This window comes from Oncorhynchus mykiss, unplaced genomic scaffold, assembly GCF_013265735.2.
Source record: "Oncorhynchus mykiss isolate Arlee unplaced genomic scaffold, USDA_OmykA_1.1 un_scaffold_446, whole genome shotgun sequence".
In the NCBI taxonomy this organism is placed as follows: Eukaryota; Metazoa; Chordata; class Actinopteri; order Salmoniformes; family Salmonidae; genus Oncorhynchus; species Oncorhynchus mykiss.
The window spans coordinates 11993-35029 of NW_023493893.1; positions in this window are offsets into that span (position 1 = coordinate 11993).

Here is a 23037-nt window from a genome sequence, read left to right on the forward strand (position 1 = left end):
ACTACAGAAATAACCACTTTTCCATTTAATCAAGGTCTAAAATCATGTTTGGATTGCACTCTGGATACAATCTGTTAAACGTAACTGTTCAAACTAGATGAGATAGGGACACTATGGACAATTTTCAGCAATTAAACTACAGAAATAACCACTTTTCCATATAAACAAGGTCTAAAATCATGTTTGGATTGCACTCTGGATACAATCTGTTAAACGGAACTGTTCAAACTAGATGATAGGGACACTATGGACAATTTTCAGCAATTTGCAGCAATTAAACTACAGAAATAACCACTTTTCCATATAAACAAGGTCTAAAATCATGTTTGGATTGCACTCTGTTAAACGTAACTGTTCAAACTAGATGATAGGGACACTATGGACAATTTTCAGCAATTTGCAGCAATTAAACTACAGAAATAACCACTTTTCCATATAAACAAGGTCTAAAATCATGTTTGGATTGCACTCTGGATACAATCTGTTAAACGTAACTGTTCAAACTAGATGAGATAGGGACACTATGGACAATTTTCAGCAATTTGCAGCAATTAAACTACAGAAATAACCACTTTTCCATATAAACAAGGTCTAAAATCATGTTTGGATTGCACTCTGGATACAATCTGTCAAACGTAACTGTTCAAACTAGATGAGATAGGGACACTATGGACAATTTTCAGCAATTTGCAGCAATTAAACTACAGAAATAACCACTTTTCCATATAAACAAGGTCTATAATCATGTTTGGATTGCACTCTGGATACAATCTGTTAAACGTAACTGTTCAAACTAGATGAGATAGGGACACTATGGACAATTTTCAGCAATTTGCAGCAATTAAACTACAGAAATAACCACTTTTCCATATAAACAAGGTCTAAAATCATGTTTGGATTGCACTCTGTTAAACGTAACTGTTCAAACTAGATGAGATAGGGACACTATGGACAATTTTCAGCAATTTGCAGCAATTAAACTACAGAAATAACCACTTTTCCATATAAACAAGGTCTAAAATCATGTTTGGATTGCACTCTGGATACAATCTGTTAAACGTAACTGTTCAAACTAGATGAGATAGGGACACTATGGACAATTTTCAGCAATTAAACTACAGAAATAACCACTTTTCCATATAAACAAGGTCTAAAATCATGTTTGGATTGCACTCTGGATACAATCTGTTAAACGGAACTGTTCAAACTAGATGATAGGGACACTATGGACAATTTTCAGCAATTTGCAGCAATTAAACTACAGAAATAACCACTTTTCCATATAATCAAGGTCTAAAATCATGTTTGGATTGCACTCTGTTAAACGTAACTGTTTAAACTAGATGATAGGGACACTATGGACAATTTTCAGCAATTTGCAGCAATTAAACTACAGAAATAACCACTTTTCCATATAAACAAGGTCTAAAATCATGTTTGGATTGCACTCTGGATACAATCTGTCAAACGTAAGTTCAAACTAGATGAGATAGGGACACTATGGACAATTTTCAGCAATTTGCAGCAATTAAACTACAGAAATAACCACTTTTCCATATAAACAAGGTCTAAAATCATGTTTGGATTGCACTCTGTTAAACGTAACTGTTCAAACTAGATGAGATAGGGACACTATGGACAATTTTCAGCAATTAAACTACAGAAATAACCACTTTTCCATATAAACAAGGTCTAAAATCATGTTTGGATTGCACTCTGGATACAATCTGTTAAACGGAACTGTTCAAACTAGATGATAGGGACACTATGGACAATTTTCAGCAATTTGCAGCAATTAAACTACAGAAATAACCACTTTTCCATATAAACAAGGTCTAAAATCATGTTTGGATTGCACTCTGTTAAACGTAACTGTTCAAACTAGATGATAGGGACACTATGGACAATTTTCAGCAATTTGCAGCAATTAAACTACAGAAATAACCACTTTTCCATATAAACAAGGTCTAAAATCATGTTTGGATTGCACTCTGGATACAATCTGTCAAACGTAACTGTTCAAACTAGATGAGATAGGGACACTATGGACAATTTTCAGCAATTTGCAGCAATTAAACTACAGAAATAACCACTTTTCCATATAAACAAGGTCTAAAATCATGTTTGGATTGCACTCTGGATACAATCTGTTAAACGTAACTGTTCAAACTAGATGAGATAGGGACACTATGGACAATTTTCAGCAATTTGCAGCAATTAAACTACAGAAATAACCACTTTTCCATATAAACAAGGTCTAAAATCATGTTTGGATTGCACTCTGGATACAATCTGTTAAACGTAACTGTTCAAACTAGATGAGATAGGGACACTATGGACAATTTTCAGCAATTAAACTACAGAAATAACCACTTTTCCATATAAACAAGGTCTAAAATCATGTTTGGATTGCACTCTGGATACAATCTGTCAAACGTAAGTTCAAACTAGATGAGATAGGGACACTATGGACAATTTTCAGCAATTTGCAGCAATTAAACTACAGAAATAACCACTTTTCCATATAAACAAGGTCTAAAATCATGTTTGGATTGCACTCTGGATACAATCTGTCAAACGTAACTGTTCAAACTAGATGAGATAGGGACACTATGGACAATTTTCAGCAATTTGCAGCAATTAAACTACAGAAATAACCACTTTTCCATATAAACAAAGTCTAAAATCATGTTTGGATTGCACTCTGGATACAATCTGTTAAACGTAACTGTTCAAACTAGATGAGATAGGGACACTATGGACAATTTTCAGCAATTTGCAGCAATTAAACTACAGAAATAACCACTTTTCCATATAAACAAGGTCTAAAATCATGTTTGGATTGCACTCTGTTAAACGTAACTGTTCAAACTAGATGAGATAGGGACACTATGGACAATTTTCAGCAATTTGCAGCAATTAAACTACAGAAATAACCACTTTTCCATATAAACAAGGTCTAAAATCATGTTTGGATTGCACTCTGGATACAATCTGTTAAACGTAACTGTTCAAACTAGATGAGATAGGGACACTATGGACAATTTTCAGCAATTAAACTACAGAAATAACCACTTTTCCATATAAACAAGGTCTAAAATCATGTTTGGATTGCACTCTGGATACAATCTGTTAAACGGAACTGTTCAAACTAGATGATAGGGACACTATGGACAATTTTCAGCAATTTGCAGCAATTAAACTACAGAAATAACCACTTTTCCATATAAACAAGGTCTAAAATCATGTTTGGATTGCACTCTGTTAAACGTAACTGTTCAAACTAGATGATAGGGACACTATGGACAATTTTCAGCAATTTGCAGCAATTAAACTACAGAAATAACCACTTTTCCATATAAACAAGGTCTAAAATCATGTTTGGATTGCACTCTGGATACAATCTGTCAAACGTAAGTTCAAACTAGATGAGATAGGGACACTATGGACAATTTTCAGCAATTTGCAGCAATTAAACTACAGAAATAACCACTTTTCCATATAAACAAGGTCTAAAATCATGTTTGGATTGCACTCTGTTAAACGTAACTGTTCAAACTAGATGAGATAGGGACACTATGGACAATTTTCAGCAATTTGCAGCAATTAAACTACAGAAATAACCACTTTTCCATATAAACAAGGTCTAAAATCATGTTTGGATTGCACTCTGGATACAATCTGTTAAACATAACTGTTCAAACTAGATGAGATAGGGACACTATGGACAATTTTCAGCAATTTGCAGCAATTAAACTACAGAAATAACCACTTTTCCATATAAACAAGGTCTAAAATCATGTTTGGATTGCACTCTGGATACAATCTGTCAAACGTAACTGTTCAAACTAGATGAGATAGGGACACTATGGACAATTTTCAGCAATTTGCAGCAATTAAACTACAGAAATAACCACTTTTCCATATAAACAAGGTCTAAAATCATGTTTGGATTGCACTCTGGATACAATCTGTTAAACGTAACTGTTCAAACTAGATGAGATTTGGACACTATGGACAATTTTCAGCAATTTTCAGCAATTAAACTACAGAAATAACCACTTTTCCATATAAACAAGGTCTAAAATCATGTTTGGATTGCACTCTGTTAAACGTAACTGTTCAAACTAGATGAGATAGGGACACTATGGACAATTTTCAGCAATTTGCAGCAATTAAACTACAGAAATAACCACTTTTCCATATAAACAAGGTCTAAAATCATGTTTGGATTGCACTCTGGACACAATCTGTTAAACTGAACTGTTCAAACTAGATGATAAGGGACACTATGGACAATTTTCAGCAATTTGCAGCAAACAAACTACAGAAATAACCACTTTTCCATATAAACAAGGTCTAAAATCAGGTTTGGATTGCACTCTGGATACAATCTGTTAAACGGAACTGTTCAAACTAGATGATTTGGACACTATGGACAATTTTCAGCAATTTGCAGCAATTAAACTACAGAAATAACCACTTTTCCATATAAACAAGGTCTAAAATCATGTTTGGATTGCACTCTGTTAAACGTAACTGTTCAAACTAGATGATAGGGACACTATGGACAATTTTCAGCAATTTGCAGCAATTAAACTACAGAAATAACCACTTTTCCATATAAACAAGGTCTAAAATCATGTTTGGATTGCACTCTGGATACAATCTGTTAAACGTAACTGTTCAAACTAGATGAGATAGGGACACTATGGACAATTTTCAGCAATTTGCAGCAATTAAACTACAGAAATAACCACTTTTCCATATAAACAAGGTCTAAAATCATGTTTGGATTGCACTCTGGATACAATCTGTTAAACGTAACTGTTCAAACTAGATGAGATAGGGACACTATGGACAATTTTCAGCAATTAAACTACAGAAATAACCACTTTTCCATATAAACAAGGTCTAAAATCATGTTTGGATTGCACTCTGGATACAATCTGTTAAACGTAACTGTTCAAACTAGATGAGATAGGGACACTATGGACAATTTTCAGCAATTTGCAGCAATTAAACTACAGAAATAACCACTTTTCCATATAAACAAGGTCTAAAATCATGTTTGGATTGCACTCTGTTAAACGTAACTGTTTAAACTAGATGATAGGGACACTATGGACAATTTTCAGCAATTTGCAGCAATTAAACTACAGAAATAACCACTTTTCCATATAAACAAGGTCTAAAATCATGTTTGGATTGCACTCTGGATACAATCTGTTAAACGTAACTGTTCAAACTAGATGAGATAGGGACACTATGGACAATTTTCAGCAATTTGCAGCAATTAAACTACAGAAATAACCACTTTTCCATATAAACAAGGTCTAAAATCATGTTTGGATTGCACTCTGTTAAACGTAACTGTTCAAACTAGATGAGATAGGGACACTATGGACAATTTTCAGCAATTAAACTACAGAAATAACCACTTTTCCATAAAAACAAGGTCTAAAATCATGTTTGGATTGCACTCTGGATACAATCTGTTAAACGTAACTGTTCAAACTAGATGAGATAGGGACACTATGGACAATTTTCAGCAATTTGCAGCAATTAAACTACAGAAATAACCACTTTTCCATATAAACAAGGTCTAAAATCATGTTTGGATTGCACTCTGTTAAACGTAACTGTTCAAACTAGATGAGATAGGGACACTATGGACAATTTCCAGCAATTAAACTACAGAAATAACCACTTTTCCATATAAACAAGGTCTAAAATCATGTTTGGATTGCACTCTGGATACAATCTGTCAAACGTAACTGTTCAAACTAGATGAGATAGGGACACTATGGACAATTTTCAGCAATTTGCAGCAATTAAACTACAGAAATAACCACTTTTCCATATAAACAAGGTCTAAAATCATGTTTGGATTGCACTCTGTGACGTAGAAGTCCGCGGGCAGCATTTGGTTCTTTAACGCACACACATATTCATCACTCCTCCCTGCGCCATTATACCATAAGTTAACAATGTGGGTCGACACACAAATTAACTTCTGTCTTGGTGCAGGCATTTCACACTTGTCAATGTTCATATTTGAGAGATACAATAATTATTATACTTATCAATGTTGTGGATGAGCGCATTGTTTGTTTGTTCTGTTCCTCTCTCTCCATCTCTGTAGCTTCCAGGTGTGCTGGAAAAGGACCCGAGCTAAGGGAATTGGGTTGGCTTTATAGTGCCTGTCCCAAATGGCTCATTAATGCATATGGGCATATTGAAAGATATTGTCAGTAGTGATGTAATGTTGTAAATGTTATGTTGTGATATTGTTTAAAACCGTGTTGCAATGTATATCCTTTAGTATGTTTAGTTCATGGAAAATGTAGGTTTGTATTGTTAATTGATTAATTAATTAGGGTTAATTGTTCTGAGGGGAGAGGCTAGCCCTACAAAAGGAGCCTCTCTCCAGTCTCTAAGGAGGCATTTTTTGGATTGAGCTGTGGATGGGGCAGCATTGTTTTTAAGCTGTCCCATAAGGTAGACGTTGATGGCAGTACTGTTGTTTTTTGTTCCGGAATCACTTGTAAATAAACACCTTTGCACAGAAGAACTTTTGCGGCTCCGCCATCTTTTTATTTTGATAAAGGTTAGGTTATCCATTTTAGCCTTCTGGCCTACTCTACGTGACACACTCTGTTAAACGTAACTGTTCAAACTAGATGATAGGGACACTATGGACAATTTTCAGCAATTTGCAGCAATTAAACTACAGAAATAATCACTTTTCCATATAAACAAGGTCTAAAATCATGTTTGGATTGCACTCTGGATACAATCTGTTAAACGGAACTGTTCAAACTAGATGATAGGGACACTATGGACAATTTTCAGCAATTTGCAGCAATTAAACTACAGAAATAACCACTTTTCCATATAAACAAGGTCTAAAATCATGTTTGGATTGCACTCTGGATACAATCTGTCAAACGTAACTGTTCAAACTAGATGATGGGGACACTATGGACAATTTTCAGCAATTTGCAGCAATTAAACTACAGAAATAACCACTTTTCCATATAAACAAGGTCTAAAATCATGTTTGGATTGCACTCTGTTAAACGTAACTGTTCAAACTAGATGAGATCGGGACACTATGGACAATTTTCAGCAATTTGCAGCAATTAAACTACAGAAATAACCACTTTTCCATATAAACAAGTTCTAAAATCATGTTTGGATTGCACTCTGGATACAATCTGTTAAACGTAACTGTTCAAACTAGATGATAGGGACACTATGGACAATTTTCAGCAATTTGCAGCAATTAAACTACAGAAATAACCACTTTTCCACATAAACAAGGTCTAAAATCATGTTTGGATTGCAGTTTGTTAAACGTAACTGTTCAAACTAGATGATAGGGACACTATGGACAATTTTCAGCAATTTGCAGCAGTTAAACTACAGAAATAACCACTTTTCCATATAAACAAGGTCTAAAATCATGTTTGGATTGCACTCTGGATACAATCTGTTAAACGGAACTGTTCAAACTAGATGATAGGGACACTATGGACAATTTTCAGCAATTAAACTACAGAAATAACCACTTTTCCATATAAACAAGGTCTAAAATCATGTTTGGATTGCAGTCTGTTAAACGTAACTGTTCAAACTAGATGATAGGGACACTATGGACAATTTTCAGCAATTTGCAGCAATTAAACTACAGAAATAATCACTTTTCCATATAAACAAGGTCTAAAATCATGTTTGGATTGCACTCTGGATACAATCTGTTAAACGGAACTGTTCAAACTAGATGATAGGGACACTATGGACAATTTTCAGCAATTTGCAGCAATTAAACTACAGAAATAACCACTTTTCCATATAAACAAGGTCTAAAATCATGTTTGGATTGCACTCTGGATACAATCTGTTAAACGTAACTGTTCAAACTAGATGAGATAGGGACACTATGGACAATTTTCAGCAATTTGCAGCAATTAAACTACAGAAATAACCACTTTTCCATATAAACAAGGTCTAAAATCATGTTTGGATTGCACTCTGTTAAACGTAACTGTTCAAACTAGATGATAGGGACACTATGGAAAATTTTCAGCAATTTGCAGCAATTAAACTACAGAAATAACCACTTTTCCATATAAACAAGGTCTAAAATCATGTTTGGATTGCACTCTGGATACAATCTGTTAAACGTAACTGTTGAAACTAGATGAGATAGGGACACTATGGACAATTTTCAGCAATTTGCAGCAATTAAACTACAGAAATAACCACTTTTCCATTTAATCAAGGTCTAAAATCATGTTTGGATTGCACTCTGGATACAATCTGTTAAACGTAACTGTTCAAACTAGATGAGATAGGGACACTATGGACAATTTTCAGCAATTAAACTACAGAAATAACCACTTTTCCATATAAACAAGGTCTAAAATCATGTTTGGATTGCACTCTGGATACAATCTGTTAAACGGAACTGTTCAAACTAGATGATAGGGACACTATGGACAATTTTCAGCAATTTGCAGCAATTAAACTACAGAAATAACCACTTTTCCATATAAACAAGGTCTAAAATCATGTTTGGATTGCACTCTGTTAAACGTAACTGTTCAAACTAGATGATAGGGACACTATGGACAATTTTCAGCAATTTGCAGCAATTAAACTACAGAAATAACCACTTTTCCATATAAACAAGGTCTAAAATCATGTTTGGATTGCACTCTGGATACAATCTGTTAAACGTAACTGTTCAAACTAGATGAGATAGGGACACTATGGACAATTTTCAGCAATTTGCAGCAATTAAACTACAGAAATAACCACTTTTCCATATAAACAAGGTCTAAAATCATGTTTGGATTGCACTCTGGATACAATCTGTCAAACGTAACTGTTCAAACTAGATGAGATAGGGACACTATGGACAATTTTCAGCAATTTGCAGCAATTAAACTACAGAAATAACCACTTTTCCATATAAACAAGGTCTATAATCATGTTTGGATTGCACTCTGGATACAATCTGTTAAACGTAACTGTTCAAACTAGATGAGATAGGGACACTATGGACAATTTTCAGCAATTTGCAGCAATTAAACTACAGAAATAACCACTTTTCCATATAAACAAGGTCTAAAATCATGTTTGGATTGCACTCTGTTAAACGTAACTGTTCAAACTAGATGAGATAGGGACACTATGGACAATTTTCAGCAATTTGCAGCAATTAAACTACAGAAATAACCACTTTTCCATATAAACAAGGTCTAAAATCATGTTTGGATTGCACTCTGGATACAATCTGTTAAACGTAACTGTTCAAACTAGATGAGATAGGGACACTATGGACAATTTTCAGCAATTAAACTACAGAAATAACCACTTTTCCATATAAACAAGGTCTAAAATCATGTTTGGATTGCACTCTGGATACAATCTGTTAAACGGAACTGTTCAAACTAGATGATAGGGACACTATGGACAATTTTCAGCAATTTGCAGCAATTAAACTACAGAAATAACCACTTTTCCATATAATCAAGGTCTAAAATCATGTTTGGATTGCACTCTGTTAAACGTAACTGTTTAAACTAGATGATAGGGACACTATGGACAATTTTCAGCAATTTGCAGCAATTAAACTACAGAAATAACCACTTTTCCATATAAACAAGGTCTAAAATCATGTTTGGATTGCACTCTGGATACAATCTGTCAAACGTAAGTTCAAACTAGATGAGATAGGGACACTATGGACAATTTTCAGCAATTTGCAGCAATTAAACTACAGAAATAACCACTTTTCCATATAAACAAGGTCTAAAATCATGTTTGGATTGCACTCTGTTAAACGTAACTGTTCAAACTAGATGAGATAGGGACACTATGGACAATTTTCAGCAATTAAACTACAGAAATAACCACTTTTCCATATAAACAAGGTCTAAAATCATGTTTGGATTGCACTCTGGATACAATCTGTTAAACGGAACTGTTCAAACTAGATGATAGGGACACTATGGACAATTTTCAGCAATTTGCAGCAATTAAACTACAGAAATAACCACTTTTCCATATAAACAAGGTCTAAAATCATGTTTGGATTGCACTCTGTTAAACGTAACTGTTCAAACTAGATGATAGGGACACTATGGACAATTTTCAGCAATTTGCAGCAATTAAACTACAGAAATAACCACTTTTCCATATAAACAAGGTCTAAAATCATGTTTGGATTGCACTCTGGATACAATCTGTCAAACGTAACTGTTCAAACTAGATGAGATAGGGACACTATGGACAATTTTCAGCAATTTGCAGCAATTAAACTACAGAAATAACCACTTTTCCATATAAACAAGGTCTAAAATCATGTTTGGATTGCACTCTGGATACAATCTGTTAAACGTAACTGTTCAAACTAGATGAGATAGGGACACTATGGACAATTTTCAGCAATTTGCAGCAATTAAACTACAGAAATAACCACTTTTCCATATAAACAAGGTCTAAAATCATGTTTGGATTGCACTCTGTTAAACGTAACTGTTCAAACTAGATGAGATAGGGACACTATGGACAATTTTCAGCAATTTGCAGCAATTAAACTACAGAAATAACCACTTTTCCATATAAACAAGGTCTAAAATCATGTTTGGATTGCACTCTGGATACAATCTGTTAAACGTAACTGTTCAAACTAGATGAGATAGGGACACTATGGACAATTTTCAGCAATTAAACTACAGAAATAACCACTTTTCCATATAAACAAGGTCTAAAATCATGTTTGGATTGCACTCTGGATACAATCTGTCAAACGTAAGTTCAAACTAGATGAGATAGGGACACTATGGACAATTTTCAGCAATTTGCAGCAATTAAACTACAGAAATAACCACTTTTCCATATAAACAAGGTCTAAAATCATGTTTGGATTGCACTCTGGATACAATCTGTCAAACGTAACTGTTCAAACTAGATGAGATAGGGACACTATGGACAATTTTCAGCAATTTGCAGCAATTAAACTACAGAAATAACCACTTTTCCATATAAACAAAGTCTAAAATCATGTTTGGATTGCACTCTGGATACAATCTGTTAAACGTAACTGTTCAAACTAGATGAGATAGGGACACTATGGACAATTTTCAGCAATTTGCAGCAATTAAACTACAGAAATAACCACTTTTCCATATAAACAAGGTCTAAAATCATGTTTGGATTGCACTCTGTTAAACGTAACTGTTCAAACTAGATGAGATAGGGACACTATGGACAATTTTCAGCAATTTGCAGCAATTAAACTACAGAAATAACCACTTTTCCATATAAACAAGGTCTAAAATCATGTTTGGATTGCACTCTGGATACAATCTGTTAAACGTAACTGTTCAAACTAGATGAGATAGGGACACTATGGACAATTTTCAGCAATTAAACTACAGAAATAACCACTTTTCCATATAAACAAGGTCTAAAATCATGTTTGGATTGCACTCTGGATACAATCTGTTAAACGGAACTGTTCAAACTAGATGATAGGGACACTATGGACAATTTTCAGCAATTTGCAGCAATTAAACTACAGAAATAACCACTTTTCCATATAAACAAGGTCTAAAATCATGTTTGGATTGCACTCTGTTAAACGTAACTGTTCAAACTAGATGATAGGGACACTATGGACAATTTTCAGCAATTTGCAGCAATTAAACTACAGAAATAACCACTTTTCCATATAAACAAGGTCTAAAATCATGTTTGGATTGCACTCTGGATACAATCTGTCAAACGTAAGTTCAAACTAGATGAGATAGGGACACTATGGACAATTTTCAGCAATTTGCAGCAATTAAACTACAGAAATAACCACTTTTCCATATAAACAAGGTCTAAAATCATGTTTGGATTGCACTCTGTTAAACGTAACTGTTCAAACTAGATGAGATAGGGACACTATGGACAATTTTCAGCAATTTGCAGCAATTAAACTACAGAAATAACCACTTTTCCATATAAACAAGGTCTAAAATCATGTTTGGATTGCACTCTGGATACAATCTGTTAAACATAACTGTTCAAACTAGATGAGATAGGGACACTATGGACAATTTTCAGCAATTTGCAGCAATTAAACTACAGAAATAACCACTTTTCCATATAAACAAGGTCTAAAATCATGTTTGGATTGCACTCTGGATACAATCTGTCAAACGTAACTGTTCAAACTAGATGAGATAGGGACACTATGGACAATTTTCAGCAATTTGCAGCAATTAAACTACAGAAATAACCACTTTTCCATATAAACAAGGTCTAAAATCATGTTTGGATTGCACTCTGGATACAATCTGTTAAACGTAACTGTTCAAACTAGATGAGATTTGGACACTATGGACAATTTTCAGCAATTTTCAGCAATTAAACTACAGAAATAACCACTTTTCCATATAAACAAGGTCTAAAATCATGTTTGGATTGCACTCTGTTAAACGTAACTGTTCAAACTAGATGAGATAGGGACACTATGGACAATTTTCAGCAATTTGCAGCAATTAAACTACAGAAATAACCACTTTTCCATATAAACAAGGTCTAAAATCATGTTTGGATTGCACTCTGGACACAATCTGTTAAACTGAACTGTTCAAACTAGATGATAAGGGACACTATGGACAATTTTCAGCAATTTGCAGCAAACAAACTACAGAAATAACCACTTTTCCATATAAACAAGGTCTAAAATCAGGTTTGGATTGCACTCTGGATACAATCTGTTAAACGGAACTGTTCAAACTAGATGATTTGGACACTATGGACAATTTTCAGCAATTTGCAGCAATTAAACTACAGAAATAACCACTTTTCCATATAAACAAGGTCTAAAATCATGTTTGGATTGCACTCTGTTAAACGTAACTGTTCAAACTAGATGATAGGGACACTATGGACAATTTTCAGCAATTTGCAGCAATTAAACTACAGAAATAACCACTTTTCCATATAAACAAGGTCTAAAATCATGTTTGGATTGCACTCTGGATACAATCTGTTAAACGTAACTGTTCAAACTAGATGAGATAGGGACACTATGGACAATTTTCAGCAATTTGCAGCAATTAAACTACAGAAATAACCACTTTTCCATATAAACAAGGTCTAAAATCATGTTTGGATTGCACTCTGGATACAATCTGTTAAACGTAACTGTTCAAACTAGATGAGATAGGGACACTATGGACAATTTTCAGCAATTAAACTACAGAAATAACCACTTTTCCATATAAACAAGGTCTAAAATCATGTTTGGATTGCACTCTGGATACAATCTGTTAAACGTAACTGTTCAAACTAGATGAGATAGGGACACTATGGACAATTTTCAGCAATTTGCAGCAATTAAACTACAGAAATAACCACTTTTCCATATAAACAAGGTCTAAAATCATGTTTGGATTGCACTCTGTTAAACGTAACTGTTTAAACTAGATGATAGGGACACTATGGACAATTTTCAGCAATTTGCAGCAATTAAACTACAGAAATAACCACTTTTCCATATAAACAAGGTCTAAAATCATGTTTGGATTGCACTCTGGATACAATCTGTTAAACGTAACTGTTCAAACTAGATGAGATAGGGACACTATGGACAATTTTCAGCAATTTGCAGCAATTAAACTACAGAAATAACCACTTTTCCATATAAACAAGGTCTAAAATCATGTTTGGATTGCACTCTGTTAAACGTAACTGTTCAAACTAGATGAGATAGGGACACTATGGACAATTTTCAGCAATTAAACTACAGAAATAACCACTTTTCCATAAAAACAAGGTCTAAAATCATGTTTGGATTGCACTCTGGATACAATCTGTTAAACGTAACTGTTCAAACTAGATGAGATAGGGACACTATGGACAATTTTCAGCAATTTGCAGCAATTAAACTACAGAAATAACCACTTTTCCATATAAACAAGGTCTAAAATCATGTTTGGATTGCACTCTGTTAAACGTAACTGTTCAAACTAGATGAGATAGGGACACTATGGACAATTTCCAGCAATTAAACTACAGAAATAACCACTTTTCCATATAAACAAGGTCTAAAATCATGTTTGGATTGCACTCTGGATACAATCTGTCAAACGTAACTGTTCAAACTAGATGAGATAGGGACACTATGGACAATTTTCAGCAATTTGCAGCAATTAAACTACAGAAATAACCACTTTTCCATATAAACAAGGTCTAAAATCATGTTTGGATTGCACTCTGTGACGTAGAAGTCCGCGGGCAGCATTTGGTTCTTTAACGCACACACATATTCATCACTCCTCCCTGCGCCATTATACCATAAGTTAACAATGTGGGTCGACACACAAATTAACTTCTGTCTTGGTGCAGGCATTTCACACTTGTCAATGTTCATATTTGAGAGATACAATAATTATTATACTTATCAATGTTGTGGATGAGCGCATTGTTTGTTTGTTCTGTTCCTCTCTCTCCATCTCTGTAGCTTCCAGGTGTGCTGGAAAAGGACCCGAGCTAAGGGAATTGGGTTGGCTTTATAGTGCCTGTCCCAAATGGCTCATTAATGCATATGGGCATATTGAAAGATATTGTCAGTAGTGATGTAATGTTGTAAATGTTATGTTGTGATATTGTTTAAAACCGTGTTGCAATGTATATCCTTTAGTATGTTTAGTTCATGGAAAATGTAGGTTTGTATTGTTAATTGATTAATTAATTAGGGTTAATTGTTCTGAGGGGAGAGGCTAGCCCTACAAAAGGAGCCTCTCTCCAGTCTCTAAGGAGGCATTTTTTGGATTGAGCTGTGGATGGGGCAGCATTGTTTTTAAGCTGTCCCATAAGGTAGACGTTGATGGCAGTACTGTTGTTTTTTGTTCCGGAATCACTTGTAAATAAACACCTTTGCACAGAAGAACTTTTGCGGCTCCGCCATCTTTTTATTTTGATAAAGGTTAGGTTATCCATTTTAGCCTTCTGGCCTACTCTACGTGACACACTCTGTTAAACGTAACTGTTCAAACTAGATGATAGGGACACTATGGACAATTTTCAGCAATTTGCAGCAATTAAACTACAGAAATAATCACTTTTCCATATAAACAAGGTCTAAAATCATGTTTGGATTGCACTCTGGATACAATCTGTTAAACGGAACTGTTCAAACTAGATGATAGGGACACTATGGACAATTTTCAGCAATTTGCAGCAATTAAACTACAGAAATAACCACTTTTCCATATAAACAAGGTCTAAAATCATGTTTGGATTGCACTCTGGATACAATCTGTCAAACGTAACTGTTCAAACTAGATGATGGGGACACTATGGACAATTTTCAGCAATTTGCAGCAATTAAACTACAGAAATAACCACTTTTCCATATAAACAAGGTCTAAAATCATGTTTGGATTGCACTCTGTTAAACGTAACTGTTCAAACTAGATGAGATCGGGACACTATGGACAATTTTCAGCAATTTGCAGCAATTAAACTACAGAAATAACCACTTTTCCATATAAACAAGTTCTAAAATCATGTTTGGATTGCACTCTGGATACAATCTGTTAAACGTAACTGTTCAAACTAGATGATAGGGACACTATGGACAATTTTCAGCAATTTGCAGCAATTAAACTACAGAAATAACCACTTTTCCACATAAACAAGGTCTAAAATCATGTTTGGATTGCAGTTTGTTAAACGTAACTGTTCAAACTAGATGATAGGGACACTATGGACAATTTTCAGCAATTTGCAGCAGTTAAACTACAGAAATAACCACTTTTCCATATAAACAAGGTCTAAAATCATGTTTGGATTGCACTCTGTTAAATGTAACTGTTCAAACTAGATGAGATAGGGACACTATGGACAATTTTCAGCAATTAAACTACAGAAATAACCACTTTTCCATATAAACAAGGTCTAAAATCATGTTTGGATTGCACTCTGAATACAATCTGTTAAACGTAACTGTTCAAACTAGATGAGATAGGGACACTATGGACAATTTTCAGCAATTTGCAGCAATTAAACTACAGAAATAACCACTTTTCCATATAAACAAGGTCTAAAATCATGTTTGGATTGCACTCTGAATACAATCTGTTAAACGTAACTGTTCAAACTAGATGATAGGGACACTATGGACAATTTTCAGCAATTTGCAGCAATTAAACTACAGAAATAACCACTTTTCCATATAAACAAGGTCTAAAATCATCTTTGGATTGCACTCTGGATACAATCTGTTAAATGTAACTGTTCAAACTAGATGATAGGGACACTATGGACAATTTTCAGCAATTTGCAGCAATTAAACTACAGAAATAACCACTTTTCCATATAAACAAGGTCTAAAATCATGTTTGGATTGCACTCTGTTAAACGTAACTGTTCAAACTAGATGAGATAGTGTCACTATGGACAATTTTCAGCAATTTGCAGCAATTAAACTACAGAAATAACCAATTTTCTATATAAACAAGGTCTAAAATCATGTTTGGATTGCACTCTGGATACAATCTGTTAAACGTAACTGTTCAAACTAGATGATAGGGACACTATGGACAATTTTCAGCAATTTGCAGCAATTAAACTACAGAAATAACCACTTTTCCATATAAACAAGGTCTAAAATCATGTTTGGATTGCAGTTTGTTAAACGTAACTGTTCAAACTAGATGATAGGGACACTATGGACAATTTTCAGCAATTTGCAGCAATTAAACTACAGAAATAACCACTTTTCCATATAAACAAGGTCTAAAATCATGTTTGGATTGCACTCTGTTAAACGTAACTGTTCAAACTAGATGAGATAGGGACACTATGGACAATTTCCAGCAATTAAACTACAGAAATAACCACTTTTCCATATAAACAAGGTCTAAAATCATGTTTGGATTGCACTCTGGATACAATCTGTCAAACGTAACTGTTCAAACTAGATGAGATAGGGACACTATGGACAATTTTCAGCAATTTGCAGCAATTAAACTACAGAAATAACCACTTTTCCATATAAACAAGGTCTAAAATCATGTTTGGATTGCACTCTGTGACGTAGAAGTCCGCGGGCAGCATTTGGTTCTTTAACGCACACACATATTCATCACTCCTCCCTGCGCCATTATACCATAAGTTAACAATGTGGGTCGACACACAAATTAACTTCTGTCTTGGTGCAGGCATTTCACACTTGTCAATGTTCATATTTGAGAGATACAATAATTATTATACTTATCAATGTTGTGGATGAGCGCATTGTTTGTTTGTTCTGTTCCTCTCTCTCCATCTCTGTAGCTTCCGGGTGTGCTGGAAAAGGACCCGAGCTAAGGGAATTGGGTTGGCTTTATAGTGCCTGTCCCAAATGGCTCATTAATGCATATGGGCATATTGAAAGATATTGTCAGTAGTGATGTAATGTTGTAAATGTTATGTTGTGATATTGTTTAAAACCGTGTTGCAATGTATATCCTTTAGTATGTTTAGTTCATGGAAAATGTAGGTTTGTATTGTTAATTGATTAATTAATTAGGGTTAATTGTTCTGAGGGGAGAGGCTAGCCCTACAAAAGGAGCCTCTCTCCAGTCTCTAAGGAGGCATTTTTTGGATTGAGCTGTGGATGGGGCAGCATTGTTTTTAAGCTGTCCCATAAGGTAGACGTTGATGGCAGTACTGTTGTTTTTTGTTCCGGAATCACTTGTAAATAAACACCTTTGCACAGAAGAACTTTTGCGGCTCCGCCATCTTTTTATTTTGATAAAGGTTAGGTTATCCATTTTAGCCTTCTGGCCTACTCTACGTGACACACTCTGTTAAACGTAACTGTTCAAACTAGATGATAGGGACACTATGGACAATTTTCAGCAATTTGCAGCAATTAAACTACAGAAATAACCACTTTTCCATATAAACAAGGTCTAAAATCATGTTTGGATTGCACTCTGGATACAATCTGTTAAATGTAACTGTTCAAACTAGATGATAGGGACACTATGGACAATTTTCAGCAATTTGCAGCAATTAAACTACAGAAATAACCACTTTTCCATATAAACAAGGTCTAAAATCATGTTTGGATTGCACTCTGTTAAACGTAACTGTTCAAACTAGATGAGATAGGGACACTATGGACAATTTTCAGCAATTTGCAGCAATTAAACTACAGAAATAACCAATTTTCTATATAAACAAGGTCTAAAATCATGTTTGGATTGCACTCTGGATACAATCTGTTAAACGTAACTGTTCAAACTAGATGATAGGGACACTATGGACAATTTTCAGCAATTTGCAGCAATTAAACTACAGAAATAACCACTTTTCCATATAAACAAGGTCTAAAATCATGTTTAGATTGCAGTTTGTTAAACGTAACTGTTCAAACTAGATGATAGGGACACTATGGACAATTTTCAGCAATTTGCAGCAATTAAACTACAGAAATAACCACTTTTCCATATAAACAAGGTCTAAAATCATGTTTGGATTGCACTCTGTTAAACGTAACTGTTCAAACTAGATGAGATAGGGACACTATGGACAATTTCCAGCAATTAAACTACAGAAATAACCACTTTTCCATATAAACAAGGTCTAAAATCATGTTTGGATTGCACTCTGGATACAATCTGTCAAACGTAACTGTTCAAACTAGATGAGATAGGGACACTATGGACAATTTTCAGCAATTTGCAGCAATTAAACTACAGAAATAACCACTTTTCCATATAAACAAGGTCTAAAATCATGTTTGGATTGCACTCTGGATACAATCTGTTAAACGTAACTGTTCAAACTAGATGATAGGGACACTATGGACAATTTTCAGCAATTTGCAGCAATTAAACTACAGAAATAACCACTTTTCCACATAAACAAGGTCTAAAATCATGTTTGGATTGCAGTTTGTTAAACGTAACTGTTCAAACTAGATGATAGGGACACTATGGACAATTTTCAGCAATTTGCAGCAGTTAAACTACAGAAATAACCACTTTTCCATATAAACAAGGTCTAAAATCATGTTTGGATTGCACTCTGTTAAATGTAACTGTTCAAACTAGATGAGATAGGGACACTATGGACAATTTTCAGCAATTAAACTACAGAAATAACCACTTTTCCATATAAACAAGGTCTAAAATCATGTTTGGATTGCACTCTGAATACAATCTGTTAAACGTAACTGTTCAAACTAGATGAGATAGGGACACTATGGACAATTTTCAGCAATTTGCAGCAATTAAACTACAGAAATAACCACTTTTCCATATAAACAAGGTCTAAAATCATGTTTGGATTGCACTCTGTTAAACGTAACTGTTCAAACTAGATGATAGGGACACTATGGACAATTTTCAGCAATTTGCAGCAATTAAACTACAGAAATAACCACTTTTCCATATAAACAAGGTCTAAAATCATGTTTGGATTGCACTCTGGATACAATCTGTTAAATGTAACTGTTCAAACTAGATGATAGGGACACTATGGACAATTTTCAGCAATTTGCAGCAATTAAACTACAGAAATAACCACTTTTCCATATAAACAAGGTCTAAAATCATGTTTGGATTGCACTCTGTTAAACGTAACTGTTCAAACTAGATGAGATAGGGACACTATGGACAATTTTCAGCAATTTGCAGCAATTAAACTACAGAAATAACCAATTTTCTATATAAACAAGGTCTAAAATCATGTTTGGATTGCACTCTGGATACAATCTGTTAAACGTAACTGTTCAAACTAGATGATAGGGACACTATGGACAATTTTCAGCAATTTGCAGCAATTAAACTACAGAAATAACCACTTTTCCATATAAACAAGGTCTAAAATCATGTTTGGATTGCAGTTTGTTAAACGTAACTGTTCAAACTAGATGATAGGGACACTATGGACAATTTTCAGCAATTTGCAGCAATTAAACTACAGAAATAACCACTTTTCCATATAAACAAGGTCTAAAATCATGTTTGGATTGCACTCTGTTAAACGTAACTGTTCAAACTAGATGAGATAGGGACACTATGGACAATTTCCAGCAATTAAACTACAGAAATAACCACTTTTCCATATAAACAAGGTCTAAAATCATGTTTGGATTGCACTCTGGATACAATCTGTCAAACGTAACTGTTCAAACTAGATGAGATAGGGACACTATGGACAATTTTCAGCAATTTGCAGCAATTAAACTACAGAAATAACCACTTTTCCATATAAACAAGGTCTAAAATCATGTTTGGATTGCACTCTGTGACGTAGAAGTCCGCGGGCAGCATTTGGTTCTTTAACGCACACACATATTCATCACTCCTCCCTGCGCCATTATACCATAAGTTAACAATGTGGGTCGACACACAAATTAACTTCTGTCTTGGTGCAGGCATTTCACACTTGTCAATGTTCATATTTGAGAGATACAATAATTATTATACTTATCAATGTTGTGGATGAGCGCATTGTTTGTTTGTTCTGTTCCTCTCTCTCCATCTCTGTAGCTTCCGGGTGTGCTGGAAAAGGACCCGAGCTAAGGGAATTGGGTTGGCTTTATAGTGCCTGTCCCAAATGGCTCATTAATGCATATGGGCATATTGAAAGATATTGTCAGTAGTGATGTAATGTTGTAAATGTTATGTTGTGATATTGTTTAAAACCGTGTTGCAATGTATATCCTTTAGTATGTTTAGTTCATGGAAAATGTAGGTTTGTATTGTTAATTGATTAATTAATTAGGGTTAATTGTTCTGAGGGGAGAGGCTAGCCCTACAAAAGGAGCCTCTCTCCAGTCTCTAAGGAGGCATTTTTTGGATTGAGCTGTGGATGGGGCAGCATTGTTTTTAAGCTGTCCCATAAGGTAGACGTTGATGGCAGTACTGTTGTTTTTTGTTCCGGAATCACTTGTAAATAAACACCTTTGCACAGAAGAACTTTTGCGGCTCCGCCATCTTTTTATTTTGATAAAGGTTAGGTTATCCATTTTAGCCTTCTGGCCTACTCTACGTGACACACTCTGTTAAACGTAACTGTTCAAACTAGATGATAGGGACACTATGGACAATTTTCAGCAATTTGCAGCAATTAAACTACAGAAATAACCACTTTTCCATATAAACAAGGTCTAAAATCATGTTTGGATTGCACTCTGGATACAATCTGTTAAATGTAACTGTTCAAACTAGATGATAGGGACACTATGGACAATTTTCAGCAATTTGCAGCAATTAAACTACAGAAATAACCACTTTTCCATATAAACAAGGTCTAAAATCATGTTTGGATTGCACTCTGTTAAACGTAACTGTTCAAACTAGATGAGATAGGGACACTATGGACAATTTTCAGCAATTTGCAGCAATTAAACTACAGAAATAACCAATTTTCTATATAAACAAGGTCTAAAATCATGTTTGGATTGCACTCTGGATACAATCTGTTAAACGTAACTGTTCAAACTAGATGATAGGGACACTATGGACAATTTTCAGCAATTTGCAGCAATTAAACTACAGAAATAACCACTTTTCCATATAAACAAGGTCTAAAATCATGTTTGGATTGCAGTTTGTTAAACGTAACTGTTCAAACTAGATGATAGGGACACTATGGACAATTTTCAGCAATTTGCAGCAATTAAACTACAGAAATAACCACTTTTCCATATAAACAAGGTCTAAAATCATGTTTGGATTGCACTCTGTTAAACGTAACTGTTCAAACTAGATGAGATAGGGACACTATGGACAATTTCCAGCAATTAAACTACAGAAATAACCACTTTTCCATATAAACAAGGTCTAAAATCATGTTTGGATTGCACTCTGGATACAATCTGTCAAACGTAACTGTTCAAACTAGATGAGATAGGGACACTATGGACAATTTTCAGCAATTTGCAGCAATTAAACTACAGAAATAACCACTTTTCCATATAAACAAGGTCTAAAATCATGTTTGGATTGCACTCTGTTAAACGTAACTGTTCAAACTAGATGAGATAGGGACACTATGGACAATTTTCAGCAATTAAACTACAGAAATAACCACTTTTCCATATAAACAAGGTCTAAAATCATGTTTGGATTGCACTCTGAATACAATCTGTTAAACGTAACTGTTCAAACTAGATGAGATAGGGACACTATGGACAATTTTCAGCAATTTGCAGCAATTAAACTACAGAAATAACCACTTTTCCATATAAACAAGGTCTAAAATCATGTTTGGATTGCACTCTGTTAAACGTAACTGTTCAAACTAGATGATAGGGACACTATGGACAATTTTCAGCAATTTGCAGCAATTAAACTACAGAAATAACCACTTTTCCATATAAACAAGGTCTAAAATCATGTTTGGATTGCACTCTGGATACAATCTGTTAAATGTAACTGTTCAAACTAGATGATAGGGACACTATGGACAATTTTCAGCAATTTGCAGCAATTAAACTACAGAAATAACCACTTTTCCATATAAACAAGGTCTAAAATCATGTTTGGATTGCACTCTGTTAAACGTAACTGTTCAAACTAGATGATAGGGACACTATGGACAATTTTCAGCAATTTGCAGCAATTAAACTACAGAAATAACCAATTTTCTATATAAACAAGGTCTAAAATCATGTTTGGATTGCACTCTGGATACAATCTGTTAAACGTAACTGTTCAAACTAGATGATAGGGACACTATGGACAATTTTCAGCAATTTGCAGCAATTAAACTACAGAAATAACCACTTTTCCATATAAACAAGGTCTAAAATCATGTTTGGATTGCAGTTTGTTAAACGTAACTGTTCAAACTAGATGATAGGGACACTATGGACAATTTTCAGCAATTTGCAGCAATTAAACTACAGAAATAACCACTTTTCCATATAAACAAGGTCTAAAATCATGTTTGGATTGCACTCTGTTAAACGTAACTGTTCAAACTAGATGAGATAGGGACACTATGGACAATTTCCAGCAA